The following is a 12,313-nucleotide window of genomic DNA, read 5'->3' on the forward strand; positions in this document are numbered from 1 at the left end:
ATGGACTAAGATTTGGAAGGACTACACCAGTATTAGAAGGGTATTGTGATGCAAACTTGATCTCAGATTCCAAGAGATTAAGTCCACTAGTGGTTATGTGTTTACCCTTAGTGGGGGTGCAGTGCCTTGAAATCATCCAAGCAAAACTTGATAACTCGATCTATCATGGAGTCGGAGTTAGTTGCTTTAGATAAGACATGTGCTGAGGCTGAATGTTTAAGAAACTTTTTAGCAAATCTTCCCATTGATTCTACTCCATATCCTTCTGTGTCTATGCATTGTGACTGTCAGTTTGCAATTGCAAAAGCCAAGAGTAATATATATAATAGGAAAAGTAGACACATACGTCTAAGACACATAAGTATTAAGCAGCTACTATGATCTGGAGTTGTAACTCTAGATTATGTTAAGTCAGTGTTAAATTTGGTCGATCCTCTGACTAAGCCACTTAATCAGAGGCAAGTAGAAACTATATCGAGGGGAATGAGACTACTACCTAATAAATAGAGCAAGATTGGCAGCAACCCTACCTACGTGATTGGTGATCCCATGAAGTAGGTTCAAAGGGAAAAATAAGTCACTCCGTATTCTGACAATACTACCAATTTCTCTATGAGACGTTCCTACTTATGGTGAGATAGTACATTGTATACATATAGTATATTTTTATATATACATATAGTACTTGATAAACTAAGAAAGGATGAGTTATGCTCTTAATGGAGAGTCCATAAGCCTAATTTGTGGTGATGTATTTTATACACACTTGATGAATAATTACCTATGTGAGTATAGAACTAGGTCGGTTCTTATGAATACCTAGGCACGTAATCAAGAGCACTCATGAAGAACAGGAAGCACAGGACTAAAAAGCGCACACCCGCATGAACATCAATATAATGAAGGTGCAGAGTGAGCATGAATCCTCTATTTCACACTCAAGTGATATCGGTTCAAAGAATTTATTCTCCCATGTTTCTGTGAGATAAGATTCATTGTCCTAGGACTAGTTCAAGTCGAAAGGCACTAGTATCTAATGCATTGTATCTTCCATTCTCTCTGACATTTCCTTTGTTATTCTTGGTTCTAAATGATGTCCAGTTTTTTGTATTTTGAAATATTGGGGGATTGTTGTGTATTTCAAATACACAAAGGCTAAATATTTAGTCCTACATTAGAAAAAGAGGTGGGGTGTTGTTGGTTTATATATGAACACACTCATTAGAGACAATGTGATGAGTGCAGTAATAGGGGAAGCTCGCGCACACACGGGGCCATCAAGTAAAATAGCTTCTGATTTGATGGAGGTTTCAGAGGGCATATTCTCCGGTTTAGCCTTCACATGTGTGTGAAAAACCTAGTGTGTGTGAAAAACCTAATGTTTTGCCATTTTGTTTCCTCAAGCCTATTTTGTATTTATTGCTGAACTGTTCATCTATTACAACCTTTGGTATTCCCAACAGTTTCAACCTTTGGTTTTCCTACAGTTTTGAATTTCATCTATAAATTGAGACTTGTTCTCCTTAGTTTAATATACCGAAAAAGAAAGAGGAAAAAAACTTCTGCTCTATCTTTCTATCAGAGAGAGATCTTTGTTGTTCTTTATAGAATAGGTTATTGGACTGCACCTTAACCTATTGTCTGCCATTGAATCCTGTGATGAAAGACACTACTGCAGCCTTTTGCACTAAGGAGGGGCGAAATCTTTTCTTAAGGAAAGTGATTACACGCCTCGGGAGTTTGTACACCTTGTTCTTTGTTCCGGTCATAAGCAATTTAGCCAACACTACATCACTAACTGAACTGATGATAGTGTTACAAAAAATATCATCTTAATTTATCTGTTCATAACAACATCAAAACAATACTTCTTCTACTTACAACTATCATACTTAGAAAAAATATCAAACTTTCTAGACATAGCTGAAGATACACCCATATGAAAACAACAATAAACAAAAAAACTAAACTCCCTTCTGAAAGGTCCTAGACAGGGTGAATAGGGTTAATGGATAATGAATATGCAATTAAAAAATTTTCCAACAAACCACAAACAATTATGAGGTGCAATAACAATAAAAGAGAGTAGGGATTAGAAATAGTTAGCCAATTGATGACGTGCGGTATGTTCACCAGGTTCGGTCCTCTGACCTACGTCCCTACTCCCTACTCTCGAGGAAAAACCCACTAACACACCCGGTTTGGAAGCCGGAACTTCTCTACGCAACGATCTCCACTGAGATCTCAAAACCACACAGTAGATCTCCACGAGATCAAGCTTACAACAGTTACAAATGGAAGAAAAGCTCTCTCTTACTGCAGCCCTATGGCAAGAGGAAGAGGTTGCAAGTGAAGCTTGGGATGTGAGATTTAAAAGTGTGAAAATAAATAAAAGTTGAAGCTCTTTTGAACAAGAAACACAAACTCAAGAGATTTTTCAATGCTTTATTAGTTACTGAAGTTAATGAGGTTGGTGGGTATTTATAAGAAGTGAAGATGACAGCCAAGCCCCAAAGAAACAGACAAAATCACCCAAAAACTAAGAAACAAGATTCTACACAGAACTAACCGTTGAAGGCTTATCAGTCGACTGATGAGCTGACCGTTACAGGTAATTTTCAGCTCGTCAGTCGACTGACAGTATAATTAGTCAACTGATGAGGTCATCAGTCGACTGGTCAGTCGACCAGATAAGAAATAGAAACTTTTTAAGATTACATGATATTTCTTTAGTCGACTGATAAATGTCATCAAAGTCGACTGATAATAGGTTTTTAGCCTGTATTGGTTTTTGAAAACGAATTTTAAAGACCTTTTAAAAATAGTAAATAAAGTACAAAAAATATGAAATTTTGGGAATAGTTTATAAACATGATAACAAACTTGTTTGAAAAAGAATTTTGCAAAAAGGTCATCACATTTGTGAAAATCATGGATTTAGCAAAAATATCAAAATACGAGTATTGAAAGTGTGTAAGTGTGTTATCGCAAGAGCTTCAAATGTAATCAACAAACTACTTGCCTACATTAAGTACTAGAGAGAAAATAAAATAGCAAATACCCCTCACATATAAATATATAGCTTGAGTCTTGATATTTGCTTGATTTTTGATGAAGCTTCTAATTTGATATTGTTCTCTTGATAGCTTTGCTTCATCAGTTTGCCTCCACCTCCTTAGATATCATCGTTGTAGCTCATATTCCATCCAATCCTCTAATAATGGTGCTAATGAAGTATAATCTATAATATAGCTCAATAAACAATTAGCACCAATAATTGTGTTTGTAATCATCATCAAAACAAAAAGGCTAATAATCTCCCCCTTTTTGATGATGACAAACAACCATTATTCAAGAGCAAATAAAATTGATTATATCGCTTATAGATAGTTGCTCCCTCTATCTATAAGGCTCCCCCTAACTATGTGCACAAATGAGGAGATTTCTCTCCCCCTTTGTCACAATCAAAAATAGGGTAAAAAATACAATATGCATGTAAAAACCCACACAATGCACCTCAAGTGTTGGCCTACCCATGTCATATTCCTCAAGCGTTCAGAATTACTAGCTCTCACTAGGCTTTACTACCGATCCTACTCCTCTTGGAATTAACCCAGGTCTCTCACCTCTACACTCCTCTTGGTACCTGTGTGTGCTTAAGCATGGTATGTTATTGTGGATCAAGAAAAGAATAGTTATGACAATGGTAAAGCGAAGATTCATAGTAAGCAAAAATAGGATGCACATGCCTAATTCATTTCTAATACGGCAAAAATCAACTTCACAAAGGGGTTTGGTAAAAATGTCCACAAATTGAGATTTTGTGTCAATATAAACAAGAGAGACATCTTTGTGTTCAACATGGTCACGCAAGAAGTGGTGTCGTACATCTATATGTTTAGTTCTAGAATACAAAATAGAATTTTTTGAAATATTGATAGCACTAGTATTATCACAAAAAATAATTGTCATGAAAATGCAAATCAAAATCAACCAAATTTTGTTTCATCCATAAAAGTTGTGCACAACATAAGTCGGCGGTGATGTATTCCGCTTCTATAGTGGACAAGGCAACACAATTTTGTTTCTTGGATGTCTAAGATATAAGGAAGTTACCCAAAAATTAACAAGTACCACTCGTACTCTTGCGATCCACCCTACAACCGGCAATGTCGTCATCATAGTATCCACAAAGATCAAAAGATGTATTTTTAGGGTAAACTAAGATGCCATTAATATGTTTGATAATTCTTTTAACCGCAACCAAGTGAGACTTTTTAGGAGAAGCTTGAAGACGTGCACATGCACAAACACTAAACATGATATTCGGCCTACTAGCGGTGAGATAAAGAAGACTACCTATCATACCTCGATATAGCTTTTGGTCTACCTTTTTACTACTATCATCCGCATCCAACTTGATGATAGTGCTCATTGGAGTTGGAGCATGTTTGGAGCTTTCCAACCCGATTTTTTTCACCAACTCCCTAGCGTATTTACTTTGCGACACGAATATGCCATCATTGGATTGTCTAACTTGGAGGCCGAGAAAGAAGGTGAGCTCTCCCATCATGCTAATCTCAAATTAATCTTGCATTACTTTAGAAAAGTCCTTACACAAAGATTTATTAGTGGCACCAAAAATAATATCATCCACATAAATTTGAACTAAAATGAAATTATTTTTCTGTTTTCTAACAAAATGAGTATTATCAATTGTTTCTTTTATAAAACCATGTTCAATGAGAAAACTTGAGAGGTGAGCATACCAAGCTCTAGGAGCTTGTTTTAACCCATATAAAGTTTTTTGAACCCGGTATACATGATTTGGAAAAGAAGAATCAATAAAGTCGGGGGGTTGCTCAACATAAACCTTCGCTTCTATAAAACTATTTAAGAAGGCACTTTTGACATCCATTTAAAACAATTTAAAATTTTTGAAACTAGCAAATGCCAAAAACATCCTAATGGATTCTAATCTTGCAACCGGTGCTAAAGTTTCATCATAGTCTATGCCCTCCTCTTGATTTTATCATTGGGCAACTAAACGAGCTTTATTCCTAGTAACTATGCTAAACTCATCAAGCTTATTTCTAAAAACCCATTTAGTTCCAATAATAGAAGTATTATTTGGTCTAGGAACTAACTTCTAAACATTGTTTCTTTAAAAATTATTCAATTCTTCATGCATAGATAAAACCCAAAACTCATCTTTTAAAGTATCATCAATACATTTAGGTTCTATTTGGGATAAAAAGGCTACATTACCACATTCGCTCAGTGCTTTTGAGCGAGTCAAAATGCCTTTGGATGGACTTCCTATAATTTGGTCCTTGGGATGATCCGGTGCTAATTTCCAAGCATTGGGGAGTTCTTCTTGATTTTGTTCATTTTTTCTTTCCCCGTCATTTGGTGCTTCCGTTGAGGGTTTATCATTTAATTGCAAGAGCTCCATTTCTCCGTCAATCTCATCATCATCACCCTAGGAAAACCATCTTGTAAACCAATATTAGATTTATCAAAAGTAACGTTTATAGACTCTTCAACAACTAGTGTTCGCTTGTTAAAAATCCTATAAGCCTTACTTCTAGATGCATATCCCAAAAATATACCAACATCAATTTTTGAATCAAACTTATCATGATGGTCTTTAGTATTTAAGATAAAATATTTATAACCAAAAATACAAAAATATCCAATATGTGGAGTTTTACCAAAAAAGAGTTCATAAGGAGTTTTCTTGAAAGTAGGTCTAATCAAAACACGATTTAAAACATGGCAAGCCGTATTGATGGCTTCGACCCAAAAATATTTTAGCAATACAAAAGAGTTTATCATTGTGAGTGTCATCTCTTGTATGGTTCTATTTTTCCGTTCAACAATACCATTTTGTTGGGGTGTTCTAGAAGCGAAAAACACATGTGTTATACAACGATGAGCACAAAAATCATTAAAGAATTTATTTTGAAATTCACCAACATGATCACTCTTAATTTTAACAAATTTCAAATCTTTCTTATTTTAATTCTTTTTATAAAATAAGAAAATTCTTCAAAATATTTATCTTTATTTGTAAGAAAAATTACCCATGTAAAATGTGAGAAATCATCAACAATAACAAAAATATAGTGTTTACCTCCTAGAGAGGCAACACGCATGGGTCCAAAGAGATCAATATGCAATAATTGTAAAGGTTTAGAAGTGGATACCTCATTTATGGATTTAAAGGAATTCTTAGTTTGTTTACCTTTAGCACATTACTCACAAGTAGAATCCTTAATATATGTTAGATTTGGTAGCCCTCTTACTAAGTTCTTCTTGGATAGCTTAGGTATTAGCTCCATGTTAGCATGTCCAAGTCTCTTGTGCCAAATCCAAGGATCCCCATCCACCGCGACAAGGCACTTGCTCCATGTTAGCATGTCCAAGTCTCTTGTGCCAAATCCAAGGATCCCCATCCACCGCGACAAGGCACTTTACATCTTGATCTATTAGCTCATTCCTTGTGCCAAATCCAAGGATCCCCATCCACCGCGACAAGGCACTTTACATCTTGATCTATTAGCTCATTCATCTAAAAAAATATAAACATTAGATCTTCTAAAAGCAATAAAAATGATTTTATCATTCATACTAACAATACATTTATCCAGTTAAAATAATGTCAAAGCCTTAGTCACTTAATTGACTAATGCTAAGAAAATTGTGATTTAGTCCTTTAACAAAATAAACATCCACAATTATGGGAGAATGTATCTTACCAATATTACCAATACCTATAATTTTACCTTTCTCACCACCACCAAACGAGACATTGCCTCTTTCAATCCTTGATAGGGTTGCAAATAGTTCATTATTGCCCGTCATGTGATGTGAGCAACCACTATCAAAGTACCACAACTCCTTACGTTTTGTACGAGACGTTCCCTACATATGAAGAAGTTGTAAAACCTTTAGGTACCCAAATTTTGGGTCCTTGAATGTTAGTATTTTTGGTACCCTTAGGTACGCACATTAACTCATAATGATCAGTGTTATTTTTTATCCTACAATGAGTATAGATATGATCATATTTCATGCAATATGTGCACAAAAACCTTTTCTTGTATGTAGGAGCATGACACTGATGATATCATTTTCTATCAACATGATGATGACTAGAGTAAGCATGATTAGATTAATTAATTCTATTATTTTCAATTTTTAATCTCTTAATTCTAGACCTTAGTTGTTTATTTTCAAAGTCTAGATCTCCTATCATTTCATCTTTTAGAGCAAGAGAGGATTTTAGTTGCTCAAAGTTAGAGTCACAAGAACATGTAATTTTTTGAATGAGGAATATTATTTTGCTAATCTTTTAAATTCAAAATTTAATTCTTCTAAAGCCGCTTCTAGTTCACATTGTATATAAAGAGATTCACTTTTAGTTTTGGATTGTACCTCATCTTCATGAGCCATGAAACAAATGTTTGGGTCATGAAGAGCAATCTTGGCGCCCTCATTATCGCTATCCATATTGCTTGGTTTAGATTCATCCCAACCAGCATACATAGCCTTCTTCTTCTTGTACTTCAAATATTTCTCCTTAAGCTTAGGACAATCCTTGGCTAAGTGTCCTGGTTCGTTGCATTCAAAGCATTTACCTATACGAGAAGGAAATTTATTGTTAGATCGATTCTTAAAATTTTTATTCATTTTGGTTAATTTTGATATCCTTCTAGAGAGGTATGCCACTTCTCTAGTGATATCAACTTCACTATCCGAGGTTGATGAATCATCAATTGCTCTCTTGAGTGTAATAGACTTTGATTTTTGGGATGGCTCCTTGGTTGCTTTTGGGGTTGCTTCTTCCTTCTCCTTGATCTTCTTTTCATGGACCTTGAGCTTGCCAATGAGACCACCAAGAGTGAGAGTTGAGAGGTCATGAGCTTCTTTGATGGCCGTCGCTTTAGGTTCCCAAGCCGGCGTCAAAGAGCGAAGAATCTTGTAATTCATCTCTTGATTTTTCAAGACCTTATCAAAACCATGTAGTTCATTAATGATGTTAGTGAACCGAGAAAACATATAATCGATAGATTCATTTGGATGCATTTTAAAAAGTTCATAATCATGCATGAGTCCACTAATCTTTGACTCCTTTACTTGGGGGGTTCCTTCATGAGTGATGCATAACTTCTCCCAAATTTCATGTGCGGTTGCAGACGTAGAAACTCTCTTATATTCATTGGGGGTAAGACCACAAATTAGTGCATTCATAGCCTTAATATTAAGGTTAGCTAGGTTCCTCTCATCCTCGGTTATTTCTGTTAGACCCTAGAGGGGGGGGGGTGATTAGGGTCTTATGCTAATCTAATTCGATTTTATACCAATTAAAATTAATAACAAGTTATTCTTGCAAGATAGATATACAATATGATATGAGCAAGAATATGCGATATGATCAAAGAGATATATCCTAGAAAAGAGGTATATGATGAAATATATGCAGTGATATATAAACACAAGGGTAACCTAAACAAACGTAAACAATGTAGTGGACAAGCTAGATAATGAGACAAAGGCGATATGATCAATGAGATATATCCTAGAAAAGAGGTATATGATAAAATATATGTAGGGATATATAAACTAACACAAGGGTGATATAATCAAACTACAAATGTGATAGGGTAAAATATACAAGAGTAAAGAAAATTAGCGATATAAGATAAATGCATAAGCAAATGCGCCAATGACAAACTCAAACACACTCAAATAATCACGGAGTTCGGACCTTCCGTCCTACGTCTCCGCTCCCCACTCCCCGGGAGAAATCCACTATCACAACCGGATTTTCTACGCTTAACCGAACAACGTTTACACCTCACACTCAGTTTTCTAGCTAACCGTAAATTTTACAATCACCACTCTTGCAATCCCACTCTATACCCTCTCAAGTGTTGAACTAGACGTGTCTCCCTCAAGTGCTCGGTTACAACCTCTCCCTAGGTTCGTCAACCAACGCCACTCCTCTTGGGACGATCCCCGACTCTCGCCACACACTTCTCTCGGTGTACAAGTGTATTACAAAGTGAATCTCACAAAAAGCACAATTACAATAAATGATTGTTCTCTAATATGGATGAGAACACAATGAAAGCTCACACTCAATTGTTACAACTCTCACCAACCCAAATATACTATGTACGAAAATACGATAAGCTCATGTGGGTGTGTGTAACAATGAGAGTAAATAAAATCAAATCTAAACTCAATATAAAAACTAGCTTTAAAGAAAGATAATCAAATAACTATGCAAATGTAAAACTAGATAAGAGTTTAGAAATCTTCTCAATAGATCAAGAGGTGGAGGGGGAACTCAAACTTCAATAGATGATCTCCTCAAGCTCTCGTGGAATTGATTCACAAAACCGAAACACTCAAATGCTTAAAAGCTTATAAACACACTTTAAACAAACTTAAACCCTTGTTAAACTCTTGTTTAAAAACTTCTTGGATTGCTATAAGAACTGCAACAAAAAACAGAACTATGGCTCTGGACAAGCGACGATCGACAGTGTCGGTCGACCGCGAAAGTTTCTGGACTTGCTATGATCGACCACCACGGTCGACCATGAGCCAACAAAACATAATCTGAGTCTTGAACTCATGGCGGTCGACCGTGGCGGTCGACCGCGAACTGATACTAAAGAGAAACAGGTTTGAAAATACTTTTCTGATTTTAAAACACATTTAAAAATATCAAATAAATTCCAAAAATTATAAAACTTTGGAAAATGATTGTAGACATGATAATACACATGCTACAAAAAATGATTTTCTAAAAGAACTTTCCAAATGAGAAATATCATTATTTTACAAAATAGTCCAAAACATGAAAATGTAAACATATGAATTTTGACATTTTGGCTAAACCATGTTTTGAAACTTTACAAAATGATTTTATAGACTTGAAGAAAGATGTAAGCTATTGTTATAAAGTCTATAAACAATGAATGTAGTATTTTATCAAAATACACATATAATACACTAAAACATGATTTTATTGAACTAAATAAAATTGATATTGATGAAATCATATATATGCATATAAGTATGAAATAAAAATATGTTTTCTAATTATATTAAATTGTTTCATATTAAAACTTGAAAACTAACAAACCAAAACATATATGTATATATATAACTATATATATACAAAACCAAAACGTGTATGTGTGTATATGATTGAGCTTAGAGTACCAACACACGTAATATATAAACCTAAACTAAATTACCCAAGCTTGATGAAGGTCTTCAATGAGCTCAACTTGATGCACTTACGGATAAAGCTAGTAATTGGATCTTTAACTTGATAGCAAGGCTTCACTCCACTATTCCACCAACCTCCATTGGATATGATCGTGAATGCGTAATTCCATCCATCCTCCAATAATATTATTTGTCTACAATAAATAGAAAACACAAATACTAGACAAACAACATTAGGAGTAAATTGTTTGTTAAACATCATCAAAACAAGAAGGCCAACAATCTCCCCCTTTTTGATGATGATAAACAATTTACAAAAGGATATATGCATAAAAGGAAATGAATATATAAATTATAATTCACATGCATATAAATAAGAAAGAATATACTCACAATATTTCTCCCCCTTTGACAACATCAAAAAGGGGACAAAAGGATGAAGAGAGCGAAAGCTCCCCCTATCAATAAGCATTGGTGAGTATAAAAATATAGGGATTGCTCCCCCCTATCAAAATACCTCATGAATGTATGAAATGAATGCTAAGGCATACATATGTGAGAAAGCATAGATTAAAAACATGCTAAACATAACTCACATACAAAAAAGATAATGAGAACATATATAAATATATTAATATGAAGGAAGTGTCTCATTAACACAAAAAATATAAAAACCATATAAATGAATAGATTTATGAAATCAACAGAAGAGTAACATGAGAATCATGCAAAAAGTTTTCAAATGAAAACAAATCAACCAAAATAAATCATAAATCAAAGTTTAAATCCAAAGACGTAAAATCAAATCATCATTGATTCAAAAATCAAGAGAGGCAACTATATCTAGCTCTTGAGCTAGTATCAACCCATATAAATATTTTAGCACCCGGTAAACAAGATTTGGGAATAAACACCCAATAAACCTGGAGGGTTATATAAACACAAACCTCTCATCAAAATCAAAACTAATAATTATGAAAACAAAGAATTTAAAAAAATTGTTTTCATGTTTAAAAGTTTAAAGTATAATTTTTCAAAACCAAGAAAAAAAAATAAAAACACTAAAATTCTTAGTTTAAAATCAAATTTGTTTTGGTACCCAAGTATTCTTGGTACCAAAAGATTTAGGGACATGACCCCTATCATTTAAGCTCAAAGCCTTAGGGTTATGAACCCTCTTAGGCATATATGGTGCACTAACATGGTCAAAACAATATTCATTCAAATGACCCTTCCGATTGCAATTTGTGCAATGAAAGAGATCCATTTGTTTTTGTGGACCATTAGCTCGTGCACGAATATTGGTCTACTTGAAATATTTTGCGATTTAGAAACTTTTCGCAAATCAAAACAAAACTTAGCTAAGTGACCAACTCTACCACAAAAATCACAATGATACACATTATCATGCTTATGATAAACAATAGGTGCATGTGTGTGTACATGTGATGAAAAAACTTGATGAGATGCACAAGAAGGATTAATATTCTTATGTTTTTGTGCATCATAGCAAAACTTAGCTAAATGGCCTTTACGACCATAAATGGAGCACTTGTAAACTTTGCTATACAAGTGTGCATAGTGTGTAGGTGATTTATAAGTTATAGCACTAGATTTAGCACACTTGTCCATAAGTTTCTTATGATTTTCAATGTATGTGTTAAAAGTTGAATCTAAGCATGATATGCGGTTTTTCATAAGATTCAATTTATTATTGGTCACGACATCATTGATAATAGAAGTAGAGCATATATGGTTATTCTTAAAAGAATCAAATTCATTTCTAATGCATTCTACTTCTAGCATGGCATCTTTATTAGTATGAGTTAAGCTAGAAATGGATGAAGTCAATTTTTCATTTTTCAATTTTAATATATCATTAATTTCTTTAAGAGCAACATTTTCTTGAGAAATGATATCAAAATTAGAGACTAGCTTCTCATGATCAGATTTTAAACTAACATGCTTGTTTTTAAGATCAATAAAATTATTTTGCAATTTAGTGTAGGCATGCGATAATTTCTCATATGCACAAGTGAGTTCATCAATTGATAAATCATTA

This window comes from Asparagus officinalis, chromosome 9 (assembly GCF_001876935.1).
Source record: "Asparagus officinalis chromosome 9, Aspof.V1, whole genome shotgun sequence".
Lineage (NCBI taxonomy): Eukaryota > Viridiplantae > Streptophyta > Magnoliopsida > Asparagales > Asparagaceae > Asparagus > Asparagus officinalis.